Source organism: Aethalodelphis obliquidens, unplaced genomic scaffold, assembly GCF_003676395.1.
Source record: "Aethalodelphis obliquidens isolate GAN/ISIS:26980383/991018 unplaced genomic scaffold, ASM367639v1 scaffold50, whole genome shotgun sequence".
In the NCBI taxonomy this organism is placed as follows: domain Eukaryota; kingdom Metazoa; phylum Chordata; class Mammalia; order Artiodactyla; family Delphinidae; genus Aethalodelphis; species Aethalodelphis obliquidens.
In genome coordinates this window covers 13,075,908-13,090,702 of record NW_020837994.1, presented here as the reverse complement: position 1 = coordinate 13,090,702, position 14,795 = coordinate 13,075,908, and positions in this window count along the sequence as shown.

The window sequence follows — 14,795 nt, the reverse complement described above, 5'->3', positions numbered from 1 at the left end:
AGTTTCATATGTATATTTTAACTTCTGTATACACTACTGCATGTTCACCACCAAAAGTTGATTTTCCATCTGTCACCATAGAGTTGACCCAGTTGACCCCCTTTAACCATTTTGCTATCCCCCCACCTCTCATCCTTTCTGATAATCACTATCCTGTTCTCTGTATCTTTGTGTTTGTTTTGTTTGGTTATTTATTTATTTATTTATTGCACATATGAATGAAAGCATGCAATGTTTTTCTTCTCCGTCCAACTTATTTCACTTAGCACAACACCCTCAAGGTCCATGTTGTTATAAAAGGCAAGATTTCATGTGTTTTATGGCTGAGTAGTGTTCCATCGTATATATATTCCACATCTTCTTTATCCACTCGTCTGTCGATAGGCACTGAGATTGTTTCCATATCTTGGCTATTGTAAATGATGTAGTGATGAAAGTAGGGGTGCATATAACTGTTTTAATTAGTGTTTTTGTATTCTTCAGATAAATACCCAGAAGTGGAGTAGCTGGATCATATGGTACTTCTACTTAATTTTTTGAGGATCTCCATACTGTTTTCCATAGTGGCTGCACCAATTTACAATCTCACCAACAGTGCACAAGGATTCTCTTTTCTCCAAATCCATAACATTTGTTATCTCTTGCCTTTTTGTTAATAGCTATTTTAGTGGGGATGAAGTGATAGCTCACTGTGGTTTTCACTTTCATTTCCTTAATAATTAGTGCTATTGAACAACTTTTCATGTGCCTGTTGGTCATCTACATGTCTTCTTTGGAAAAATGTCTATCCAGATCCTCTGCCCATTTTTATTTTTTTAATTTTTATTTTATTTTATTTTTTTTGCAGTACACGGGCCCCTCACTGTCGTGGCCTCTCCTGTTGTGGAGCACAGGCTCCAGACGCGCAGGCTCAGAGGCCATGGCGCACGGGCCCAGCCACTCCGCGGAATGTTGGATCTTCCCGGACCGGGGCGCGAACCCATGTCCCCTGCATCGGCAGGCGGACTCTCAACCACTGCGCAACCAGGGAAGCCCCTCTGCCCATTTTTAAATCATGTTGTTTGTTTTTTGGTGTTGTTTAGTTGTATGAGTTCTTTATATATTTTAGATATTAACCTTTCATTGAATATATGATTTGCAAATATCTTCTCTCATTCAGTAGGTTGTCTTTCCATTTTGTTGATGTTTTCCTTTGCTGTGCAGAGGCTTTTCAGCTTGATGTAGTCCCACTTGTTTATTTTTGCTTTTGTTTCTCTTGCCAGAGGACACATATCCATTGATCTTATAGTGTGGCCATTTTATCTTTTGTTTTCTAGTTGCTCTATATCTCTATTGTTTCTTTTTTTTTAATAGATAAATAAAATTATTTATTTATGGCTGCGTTTTGTCTTTGTTGTTGTGCACAGGCTTTCTCTAGTTGTGGTGAGCAGGGGCTACTCTTCATTGCAGTGTGTGGGTTTCTCATTGCAGTGGCTTCTCTTGTTGGGGAGCACAGGCTCTAGGTGCATAGGCTTCACTGGTTGTGGCACGCAGACTCAGTAGTTATGGCTCACAGGCTTTAGAGCGCAGGCTCAGTAGTTGTCGTGCACGGGCTTAGTTGCTCTGCGGCACATGGGATCTTCCTGGACCAGGGCTCGAACCCGTGTCCCCTGCATTGGCAGGCAGATTCTTAACCACTGCACCACCAGGGAAGTCCCCTCCATTGTTTCTTTTTCCTGTGTTTCTGTTTGCCATTTTTCTTTGGTATTTTTCTATGATGTTTTTCTCAGTTTCCCCTTTTTTATGATTCATGTCTGTGCTCTAGTTTTATGTTTTGTGGTTACCATGAGGTTTGTATAAAATGTCTCATAGATAAATAGTCCTTTTTCTGCTGATAACATCTTGTCTTCATTTGTCTATATGGGTTCCATCCTTTTCCTCTTCTGTTTTTATGTTTTTGTTGTCTCAAATTATCCCTTTTTATGTTGTGAGTTTGTTAGCACATTGAAGTAGCTATAGCTATTTTTACTGCTTTTCCGCTTTTAACCTTTATGCTATAATTTAGTGCTTAATAACCTATTCTTACATGGAGTTGCAATTTTCTGATTCTGTGTATCACATTACTCAAAGTTTTGTGTACCTTTGCCTTTTTGTTTCAAGTAGAAGAGCTCCTTTCAACATTTCTTATAAGGCAGGTCTAGTGGTGAACTCTCTCAACTTTCACTTGTTAGGGAGATCTTTTATTTCTCCTTCATATGTGAAGGATAACTTTGCTGGATAGAGTATTCTTGGCTGGCACTGTTTATCTTTCAATATTCTGAGCATGTCATTCCACTCCTTCCTGGCCTGTAGAGTTTCTACTGAGAAATCTGCTGATAGCCTAATGGGGGTTCCTGGGTTACCATGTTTATTTTTTTCCCCCCTGGTTACCTTTAAAATTCTTTCTTTGTCATTGACTTTTGACAGTTTTAATATAATGTGTCTTACATTGAGGTAATTAGGTGTTCTCTTAACTTCATGGGCTTGTATATCCAGTTCCTACCTTGAGTTTGGGAAATTCTCAGCTATTATTCCTTTCTTTCTTGGCCAAGCCACGCAGCTTGCATGATCTCAGTTCCCCGACCAGGGATTGAACCTGGGTCACGGTAGTGAAAGTGCCGAATCCTAACCACTATTACTTCTTTAAATAAACTTTCTGCTCCCTTCTCCCTCTCTTCTTCTGCTGGGATACCCATTTTCCTTATCTTGCCCTCCCTAATGGAGTCAGATACTTCTCTTAGAATTTCTTCTTCTTCTTCTTTTTTAGATCTTAGTTCTTTCTTCTCTTCTACCTGTATCATATCTTTGAGCTTGCTAATTCTTTCTTCCATACTGTCTGCTCTATTTGCAATGCTTTCTAATGCATTCTTCATCTAATTTATTGAATTCTTCCGCTGCAGAATTTCTGTTTGATTCTTTTTTAGAATTTCAGTCTCTTTGGTAAACTATTCCTTCTGTAAACTATTCCTTCTGTTCATTAATTTTATTCCTGAGTTCACTGAACTGCCTTTCTGAGTTTTCTTGTAGCTTGCTGAGTTTCTTCATGACAGCTCTTTTGAATTCTTTATCAGTTAAATCAAAACATTCCACGACTTTAAATTTGGTTTCTAGAGAACTGTCATTTTCTTTCTGTGACATCACATCACTGTTGATTTTCATGGTGCTTGAGGAGTTGCTCCTTTGCTGGCACATCTGAAGTAATGAACACCTGTCTTCTTTAGGTAAAGCTTTTTAACTCGATTCTAACAATTCAACAGTTAGTAATTAGAGGTCTTTCTTTTGTGTTCCAGTGGTGCTATAGCACAAGTTTTTGGTTTCTTTTACATGAGTTGCCTCTGGCTAGATTTGAAAATGGGCACTTTCCTCCCTCCACCGCCTCTGTCAGAGTGGTCAGCCTCATTGTCGCTGCTTGTTGTTTCTGGAATTGCTGCTGCCTCGCTGCTGCCGCGGTTGCTGCCATCCCAGTCTGGGTACCTCCATCATGTCCAGGGTTGCCTGGTTCCTGCCCTCCACCACCGTTGGGGGCGCGGTGGAGAGCAGCAGGGGTTGCAGGTTGCTGTGTTCACCAGCACCACTGCTGTGGGTGATGGCGGCTGGAGTTGTGTGTGCCACCTCCCCTGGTACTGCATGTAAGTTTTTTGAAAGTCTTTTTATAATTATGCTTTTGAAATTCCTTATTTACTTTAGGATTGCTTGTAATATCTTGGAAATCTTTGTGCCGTCTCTGGAAGTCTTGTGATGTGAGAAATTCTAACCTTAAATTGTTTTCAAACTGTAATGAAAATTTCAACAAATAATAAAAACAAAAATGAATCAAGTTGGTTTCAAGTTGGTTTAACAAAGTCAATACATTGCATCTTACAGATATTTAAAATTTTTTTCTTTTTGGTTTTGCATACTCCCTGCAGTATTTTAGAATCACTGCATTCTTCTTGTTTCACAGGATTCAAATGTCTTTATAGTTTCCTAAAAGGCTTGGGGGCCTCAGGCACTGTACCTATGGGCCTAAGGGTTCAACCTGAACCCTGGCCTAGAATAAAGTTAACATTTAACATTCTAACCCTCATCAGACATAACTAAAACTGCGTGTGGGAAGTCTGTCTCTCCACTTGCCTGAGAATGATGTGCAGCAGGGCACCTGCCTGTTTTGCTCAGTGTTGACCCAGAACGGGGCCAGCACCACATCCATCCATCCATCCATCCATCCACCCACCAATTCATCCATCCATCCATCCAACAAAATGTTTATTGGGTACCTACTGCTGAATAATGACTAATGATGCTAATCCCTTTTGGAAATCTGGCGGGCGTAGTGGTAATTTGCACCATAAAATGTTTATTTAGCATCCAAATATGGGACTGTCTTTTAATATAGACATTTTGCCTTATAAATCACACAGTTCACTTGTTTACATTTTTAAGGGATTGACATCTACACACTACTATGTATAAAATAGATAACTAATAAGAACCTACTGTATAGCACAGGGAACTCTGCTCAAGACTCTGTAATAACCTATATGGGAAAGGAATCTAAAAAAAGTGGAGAAATGTATAACTGCTTCACTTTGCTGTACAGCAGAAACTAACACGACATCGTAAATCAACTGTACTCCAATAAAAATTAATTTAAAAAAAAGTCTTATGAAAGAAAAATCTAAGTCTTGAATAAAGTCTGTCACAGCCCAAGTGTGGGACCTTGTTGATGTAGGGTGGAGTCTAAATTAAGTTAAGCGGTGAGACGGTTGGGCTCCATTCCTAACTCAACCATTGAGCTTAGCAGCCTGGAGCAAATGATTTAACTTCTTCAGCTGGTAGTTTTTTCACCTGTAAAATGTGTATAATAGCAACTGCTTTACCGGCCTCCTGGGGCTTCTGGGGGGGTGGGGTTCATGAGATCATGAATATGTGTTTTATGAACCGTGAAGAGCAATATATAGTTGTAAGAAAATATAATTATGAAAGTGATGACCAGGGCTGTTATGAGAAGGGAGCAAAAGAGGTGTTAAATTGTAAAGGATTCTATAAAATCCAGATATTAAATTATGAAAATTAATGAATAGACTCAAAGAAAGGGAAGGCTTTATTTTAAGGAATAAAGAGTGATAGAGACATAACCCTTTCCCCCATTTCAATAAATGTGCAGAATGACCTGTATGTGGGAGTACAAAATCAGGACATGGTTTATGACTTAACAGCCTTCCTATAATCTCCTAAAGCAAATATTTAGATTCCAGATTCGATGATGCCCTGGAGCTGTTACTCCTAGAAGAATTTGCACCACAATTCACAGAGACTGGAGATGCTCGCACTTTCTCCTGTTTTGGAAACTCAGTGATGCCGATCTGTTTGCAGAGTTGTTCTGTTCATGTAGACATTTAGGTGGAATCTCAGCCCCATTTGCTCATGCCCTCAGAGGGAAGTGATGGTTTCCCGCTACCTTGCTCGGCAGAGAGGCTCCTTTCTGGGTTTACTGGCTGAGTGGTACTTTGATCACAAACAGGGTCGAGGAGCCACATATAGTCAGATCAGCATCCTGACAGGACTGGCACCCAAGTCTCTGCCTCAGTTCATTGCTCATACTGAGCACCCACTAGTTCAATGTAGGAGTTGGGAGGGGAGATGCGGTAGAAGAAGGTGAGATTAAATCACAATGAAGTAAATAATCCAGGCACCTCTAAAATAGGGTCAGATGGCCACACATGGTCCTTTGCCATTGCTCAGGGCTTCTTGTGGGCTCAAGCACTCCAGAGAAGAGAGTAGGTTCCTTCATAGTTTCAGAGCTAATATTTCCCCCACCCCGGCCCACTGTTCTCAATTTCCCCTCTTTTCTCTTGGACAAGGGTCCTCTTTAGCTTCACCCTCCCTTCCCCAAAGCCCCCTGCTCTGAATTCTCAGTGTAGCTTTGTGAGTGAGCTTTGCTCCATTAAAATGAATCGGAGTGTGGTTTTTTCTTCAAAATCTTTAAAAACCATTTTACTTTAAAACATTCATTGGTACTCTGACTTATTGAATCCAACCAATTATTGGCTTTTTGCTTATTCACGAAGGTTGTTTGAAGTAATGATGTGTGTGCACTGAGTTTCCTGGTTCTGGACTAATTGGCCAGGACCCAGCGTTCTGCAGAGGGTCAGGTCCATGACATGGGCCGGGCCTCACCCTTCTCATGCTATTTGGATGGTGGTCAAGTGGCTAAGCCAGCGAGTCACAGCCCCGGTTGCCCAGCAGGAGTCAAGAAGTCTGGGACTGACTGAGGCCCCTAGGGCCGGCTTGTTTATGTGGGTGAGAGGAGGGGCCTCCCACCCAGCAGCATTCAGCGGGCTTCATTGGCATTTTCAAGGCACAGCATTGCCTGTAAGTCTTTGTCATATCCTTAGGCTACCTGGCACCACTCCACTGGGATGTTGGCAAAGGGAAGAGAGTGAGGGGTGGACAAGTAAAAACATGGTACCATGGTACAAAGAGGAAAAGCAAGAGTACAAACTTGAAGGCAGGATTTCACCACCATCAGCGTCAGTAGTGTCTCGATCACCACTGAGTGCTTGGGACACTTTGCACATTGTACATTTTTCATTTCAAGATTCTGTCTTTGGAGGTTTCTCTGGGCAAAAGCAAAAAATGTGGAAGGGACAAAATGAAAAACAAATACACAAAGCGGCCTATTAGTATGTGAGAAATAGTCGTAAGTTGAATACACCACTAGGGGGCGACCCAAGAATGAGCAAACAGCCCAGTTGGCCAGGGAAAGTTCACTTGGGGAGAGAGGATTTTTTTTAGTATGTTTTTCAAAGCTTGAAGAAATCTGAGATCGTTTAGTATGAATCCGCAGACCAAGGTTGTATTTCAAACTGTCATTTATTTTGGGAGGTTCTTTTTTGAGCTAGAGAGAAAGGTCTTCCTAAATGGTCAGAAACATTTATTAAATAAGAGTGGTTCAGAATCATGTTATCGGGGATATATGTCTATGTATAGCTGATTCACTTTGTTATACAGCAGAAACTAACACACCATTGTAAAGCAATTATACTCCAATAAAGATGCTAAAAAAAAAAAAGGAAGGAATCACGTTATCATCACAAACAACAGAATTAGAATCACAGTGTATCTTAAAAATTTGAATCTCTTCTCTGAGGCATTTCAGAAACTTCTGAATGTTGGACATTTTAAATAGATTTTAATGAAAGCTATACATATAATTTGACAAGCATGTAAAAATAACTTAGAATACTTCATTCGCATATAAAATGAATGGAATCATGCATGATTTGTATTACACTTTTACTGATGTTACACGTTCTTAGGTATGTAATGCAGCTTTGCAGATACATGCATTTATCCTTTTTCTAGTGCATCTTCTTTCCAGATAACTCCGTATATGCTAACCAGTTGCTCACAGGGACTAAATTGATGCTTCATCAAAGATCAAACATCTTTTGCTCTGTGCTGCATTCCCTGAAGCCCCCTCCCCCAACCAGGGAGGTATGCTAAGTTGATACATTCCCAGTAGTTCCATGACACCTTGCTATAAGTAGAACAAGAGCGTGAGCTCTGGAGGCAGACTGCTAGGATATGAATCCCAATTTTAAATGTTTTTTTTTTGTCAAGTTAACTTCTCTGTGCCTGGATTTTCCCATCTCTGAAATGGAGATAAAAATCAATGCCTCTTTCATAGGTTTGTAGTGGAAAGTAAATGAATTAATCTATGTAAAACACTTAGAAAAGTGTGTACACATAGGAGGTATTCAATAAATGCTTGTTGATTTCATGAATGAATGGCCTGATACTTGCCTCAATCCAATATAAATTCTTTATAAGAGCAAATTCATGGGGAAATTCTAAGATCCTTGGATGGGTTTTCACTGGCTATAAAAAGTCAACAAGCCGATGGCAAACAGGAGAGTTGAACAGTGAATACCCTCTACAAAAGAAACTCTAATTGATGTTCAGGTCTACCACATAAGCCTCTTTGTCTCACCTCTACAACATGGTGACAATCAGTGAGCCAGAAATATAGGGCACTTTAATAAAAGTATAGAGTTTGTTTTAAAAATGCTGGCCAGCCACTTAGAAAAGTTTGATCTGCAATCACAGGATTTCTTACTTTGTTTTTTATCTTTTCAATTGTAACCATCTAAAGAGCTTAAAATTTGCCAAAGCACCAGCTTGACTCTCTAGGCAGATTGATAACATTTCAAAAGATAAGGTTTTTAAAATGGCATCTAAAACAAACACTATGTAAAAGGGTTATGGAGCTCCAGAGTCAAGAAAAACATAATTCAATACACTATAAATTAAAAAGAAAATGTCTAGGGAAACGGAGCTCACAGTAAGAAAGTCATAAAAAAAAAATCAAATCAAAGGCTCTTTCTTACTCCGAAGAGCTATATTTTCAACAAAAATGAGCCATTTGAAAAAATATGGACTGAAAAGAAATCTGATTACAATGTTCATGTCTGGATGTATAGACTCAAGTGTAATCATAATTATGTTTTATCCTTTCCCACAGTGAGTATTATAAATAACTGGATTTCAAGTCAAATTATTTTTTATGAGCGATTCTCCATAACATTTTACCATTTTAAGTCCTCAGATGAATGCAAATGAAGAGAATGTGGGACATTAAACAACTTGAAGAACTTAATGAGGCATAAAGAAGCTGATCAAAAAAAGGGGGGAACTGAATGAATTCTTCCTGATATTATGTTAGAGTCAATCAACAAACACATTTTCCCCATGAGGATAGAAAAAAAAATGGTGATCCTCTAAATCTGGTCTAGCAAACATCCTGGAGTGATTAAATGTGTCAATGCTAAAGGACAATGTCCTTATGTCCAAGCGAGGCTTATCCATGGAAGATATTAGTCATGCCTGAGTTATACTGGTTTACCAAACATGGCATTTTCCATCAGGAAACTGGATGCAGAGCAGTATTAAAAAATCCCAGAAAAGAAAGGCACTAACCAGGCAGGACGATCTAACTAAAAGATTTATTAAAATGTGAGAGGAACATTCAATTCGTTCAATTTACAAAGTGGCAATTCCATTTCTCTGACACCAAGATATTCTTGTAGACAGGGTAGTGACTGAGCCTTACCTCTCTGGGGAGTAGAGCAAGAGTCAGGACTACAGTGACCTCAAAAGGAGAAGACACAGGAACACCTTGAGCACAGGGATGTGTCTCATCTGTCTCTGCAACTCCAGTGTCAGCACGGTGAATGGCACCAAGAAGGGCTTCTTGCTGAATGAATAATTGAATGGCTGAATAATTGAAGAGATGGGGGAAGGGCCAGCCACTGGTCTAAGTGTGGGGATACAACAGACAAAAATCCCTGTCTTCACAAAATTATATTCTAGTAGTGGGGGACAAACAAGAGAAATTAATATAGAGTATGTGAGATATTGATTAGTGCTAAGCAGAGACGTTAAAGCAGGGAAGGGAAGTCAGACCTGTCTGAGGCGGGGGCTGCGGAGAGTTGACCTTTCAGAGAAGATGGTCAGGGGAGGCCTTCCTGAGAAGACAGCTCAGTTGACGGCAAGGCTGAGCTGCGGTTCCCAAGGCTGCTACTCCGGTTCCACTCACGCGCTCTGTTTATTTCATTTTCCGAGATTCTCCTCATTCTCTCCAATGCAAACACCTCAGTCTTGCTTCACTGGATTGGAACTCGACCTTCTCAGACCTGTCCTCACCCTTTATGAAAGAGCGTGTCTTAGTCCTTTTAAAGTCTGAAGATGAGAGACAGTGATAAATCAAGACTAAGAGAGCACTTGGTATTTTTACACACTTGATACACACACACACACACACACACACCCCCCACACCGAAGAGTCACGCTGCGCTTTCTATCCTCAGAGAACATCAGGCTGGGCAGAAGGGGATGGCCGTGGGCCTCCCTGAGCCCCTGTTTTTGTTGCCCTTGGACTCCCCCAGGGAGCGTGTGGCCCTGGATCCTTGCACTTCCTGAGGGCTCCACTGAGGATTCGGTTAGTCAGTCATCACAGGCAACGAGGAAGCAGAGCCTGTGCTCACGCAGCGGGGAGCACAGAACTGCACGAGGCGAGGTTCTGCTTGGAGGACCAGGTGGCTCCTTACTGGGCCCCTGCCTACCACCTCTTGCCTTGCCCACCAGCCAGAAGGACATTTCTGGGTACAACCTCTTCTTGTCCTGCCCCTTTGCCCTCCTCCCTCCCCCACTTGGCTTTGAACTTTTTTTCTCTTGGCTTCTGGGAGGCCACACTTTCCTGGTTTTCCTCTGCCCTCATTGGCGGCCTCTTCTCAGCCTCTTGGCTGCCTCTTCCTCCTCCTTTTCCTCTATGAGCCCCATCTCTAAATGATGGTGGACCAGGATCCCATCCTCGGCCCTCTCCTCAAGCCTCATTCCGCTCCTTCTCTCCCCAGGTGATACTCTCTCACTCTGTGGCTTTACGTGCCATCTACATGCCAATTCAAGATCTTTCTACTGAGCTTCACTGTCAGAGATCCTTACTTAACAATTCAAGCGCTCACTTGACATCGCCACTTGGGTGTCCATTAGATATTTCAAACACAACATGACCAACACAAAATTCTTTTTTTTCTTTTTTACATCTTTATTGGAGTATAATTGCTTTACAGTTATGTGTGTTAGTTTCTTTTTTTTAACATCTTTATTGGGGTAAAATTGCTTTACAATGGTGTGTTAGTTTCTGCTTTATAACAAAGTGAATTAGTTATACATATACATATGTTCCCATATCTCCTCCCTCTTGCGTCTCCCTCCCTCCCACCCTCCCTATCCCACCCCTCCAGGCAGTCACAAAGCACCGAGCTGATCTCCCTGTGCTATGCGGCTGCTTCCCACTAGCTATCTACCTTACGTTTGGTAGTGTATATATGTCCATGCCTCTCTCTCGCTTTGTCACAGCTTACCCTTCTCCCTCCCCATATCCTCAAGTCCATTCTCTAGTAGGTCTGTGTCTTTATTCCTGTCTTACCCCTAGGTTCTTCATGACATTGTCTTTTTCTTAAATTCCATATATATGTGTTAGCATACGGTATTTGTCTTTCTCTTTCTGACTTACTTCACTCTGTATGACAGACTCTAGGTCTATCCACCTCATTACAAATAGCTCAATTTCGTTTCTTTTTATGGCTGAGTAATATTCCATTGTATATATGTGCCACATCTTCTTTATCCATTCATCCGATGATGGACACTTAGGTTGTTTCCATCTCCGGGCTATTGTAAATAGAGCTGCAATGAACATTTTGGTACATGACTCTTTTTGAATTATGGTTTTCTCAGGGTATATGCCCAGCAGTGGGATTGCTGGGTCATATGGTAGTTCTGTTTGTAGTTCTTTAAGGAACCTCCATACTGTTCTCCATGGTGGCTGTACCAATTCACATTCCCACCAGCAGAACACAAAATTCTTGATCCCAAACCTGATCCTCTTTCCCATCTCAGCAAATGGCACCTGGAATCTACCTGGATGCTCAGCCCCCAAACCTAAGTGTCATTCTTTTTCTTAAAAAAATTCACATATAATTGACATATAACATTATATTAGTTTCAGATGTAAAATATAATGATTGACTATTTCTATATATTGTGAAATGATCATCACAATAAGTCTAGTTAATATCCGTCACATACATAGTTACAAAAATTTCTTCCTGTGATAAAAATTTTTAAGATCTACTCTTGGAAACTTTCAAATATATAGTAGAGTATTATTACCTATAGTCACCATATTCCTCATAACATCCCTATGACTTACGTATTTTAGAGTGAAAGTTTATACTTTTTAACCCTTTTTTAACCCATTTCACCTCCTGAACGGACCAAATTTGATCCTGCCAGGGGCCCTTGCACCAGCTCCCTCAGCCTAGAATATTTTCTCCCCAGATCTTCAATGGGCAGCTAGCTCACAGTTGGGTATAGCAAGCCTGTGAGTTTCTCATGGGTAATGCCAGCCTGGAAGACTATGGCTGGACTTGGGATATTTTGCTGGTTAACCACTTGAGAGGCCTGTCTTCCAGGTAAGAGTGTGCCGGCAGCAGGAGGCAGAGGGTTACATCACCAGAGGGAAGAGCTAAGGAGGATGAAAGAGCTGGTATTATCTAAGAAGCAGCAACCACTGAGGAGCGGACCCAGATGTTTGCCCTTTTCCTCTTCTTCTGTTCTACCCCAGCCCCCTGGAGGAGTAGGAGCCCAGAGAGAGAGGATATTTAAATCAGAGAGGAGGGTTTTAAGTTTTAAATTGAGGGCTTCCCTCGTGGCGCAGTGGTTGGGAGTCCGCCTGCCGATGCAGGGGACACGGGTTCATGCCCCGGTCCGGGAAGATCCCACGTGCCGCGGAGCGGCTGGGCCCATGAGCCATGGCCGCTGAGCCTGTGCGTCCGGAGCCTGTGCTCCGCAACGGGAGAGGCCGCAACAGTGAGAGGCCCGCGTACCGCAAAAAAACCACAATAAATTGAAGTGCATTGAGATTTATTCACCAAAAGGAAGCAGGCAACTATGGAATCAGTCGGCCTAACTCCAAGGCCGTCGTCCCCCTCAACACCAGTCTGTTGCCCTAGCTCTCAGTCTTATTTACTCACGTTCTGGAAGCTGGTTTATTCCCTTCTCTGGGGATACAGAAGACTAAAAACAGATGGGTTGTTCATCTGCTAGAAATGGTTTGTGTTTACCACCTAGGGACTCCAGACCCCATCCCACTGGAAGGATTTTTAAATGCCCTTCCCCTATCAGAGGCCCTCAGAATGCTGATCTAGGCAAAGAAGGCGTGCAGCCCCACTGTGTTCCTAGGTTCATGAGGATGCTGTCGGTCCGCATTCCATACAGTGCTTTGCAGGGCTTACCAGTTTAAGTGACCAGACATGCTGGATTTCCCAGTACCTACCGGTGGTGTGCCTGCTGCCCTTGCCTCATTATTAATAGAATTCCCTTTCAGTCAGTCTCAAAAAAGTATGATAAATTGAATGGCCACTCTACCAAATATTCATAAAAATCAGTTGAGGGAGGCAATTTCAAGGCACCCTTGAGCTGATTCAAAGAAAAAGGACAGACATGAGCAGTAAATCTCAGAGAAAGCAGGAGGGAAAGCCAGGCTAGTGCAGGCACGGTCCACTAGCCTCCTTGGCCGCGAGCTCTGACCAGCCGTGAGAGAGGAAATGCTCAGGACTGCTGTCCAAATTGTTTCGGACACTGGATGACTGCCACTTACCCTTCAGCTAGCACAGGGCGGAAAGACTGGAGTCTTTATCCCAGTGTAGGCTTGTCATCCTTCACTAGTTCGAAACTAAAGACCCCCGGAGGTGTTAGAGAGACATCATTAAACATTGACCCAGGTGTCATCGCGGGCTTGCCCTCCCACTGAGCAGGTAGAATGAGTGAAGAGCATGATCTTGGGGTTCCGCTTTACTTAACAGGTTTTTTAACAAATCCATTTTCTGGTCCAAAAAGGGTAAAGAGAGAACACAGGTACAACTCTGCCACTGGCCAGTTCATATTTCTGTATCTCTTTTAGCCCTATTTCCCCTCCCCCCGCTTTTTTGGGACTGGCTCCTTTCTGAAATTCAAAACTTTGTATAGTCTATGGAAAATATGTGTCCCCAGTTCTGCCACAACCTTCTGATTCTCAACAACATATGATGTTTCAAGTTTACTGTCTCCTGTTTCACCTTCTGAACATTTCCAAATCTGGATGCGGGGTTCCGGTGAACCCAAAAGGCACTGGTACCTGACACCGCTTGGGACTCATACTTTCTGCAGCGCCACCTAGACCAGAAGGCTGTTACAGCAATCCCCAAAATGTATTCATTAGAACACTAAATCACTCGTAGGTATGATATGAGAAAACAAGTTTTCCGTAATCAAAGGTGCTTATTGAAATGCAGATTTTAAAACATGTCTCTTTATTACAGGACTTCTTAGAGCTTTTAATGTGCAAACATGCAAGTGAATCCCCAATAAAGAGAGGGAATATTGTGAGGCAACCCCCTCCGCCTTGATGAAGGTGCCATTTTTATTTTTGGTAGAAAATCTGGAAGGATAAGCGTTGAAGGCACACACTTCAGGAAACGTTGTTCTACTAGCCTTACTAGGAGTATGTCCTTACAATGTACAACTAATATATGTAAAGCACTAATTATATTAATAATATTGCAAGAGCCTTTTCTTTATTTCAACTTCCATGGTATTTCAATACGATGCTTCTTTCTATTACCACTGAAAAGGTGGACACGTTGAAGTATTATATAGTCTTCTTTTACAATTCTATGAATTATGCTGTATATAGACTGTGGGTAATATTCTTAGTAAATTACATCTATTTGTGAACTAAATATTGTACTATTTTGACTTTGTGCCATTGCCCACCCTTGTTGAGTTTCAACATTGCAAAAAATCAAAATCAAGAAATCAATGTGCTTCATAAAAGGAGCATCTATCTATCTATCTATCTATATTTTTGCAGTACGCGGGCCTCTCACTGCTGTGGCCTCTCCCGTTGCGGAGCACAGGCTCCGGACGCGCAGGCTCAGCGGCCATGGCTCACGGGCCCAGCCGCTCCGCGGCATGTGGGATCCTCCCGGACCGGGGCACGAACCCATGTCCCCTGCATCGGCAGGCGGACTCTCAACCACTGTGCCACCAGGGAAGCCCTATCTATATTTTTTAAAAAAATCAGTTCTGGTCTAGGTGTCCAGCAAACTTCCTTTAGCACCAAGCAAGAGCAAAAACAAACAAAACCCCCAAATACCAGACATAGAGATGGAGACCTCTCTTCTTCCTCA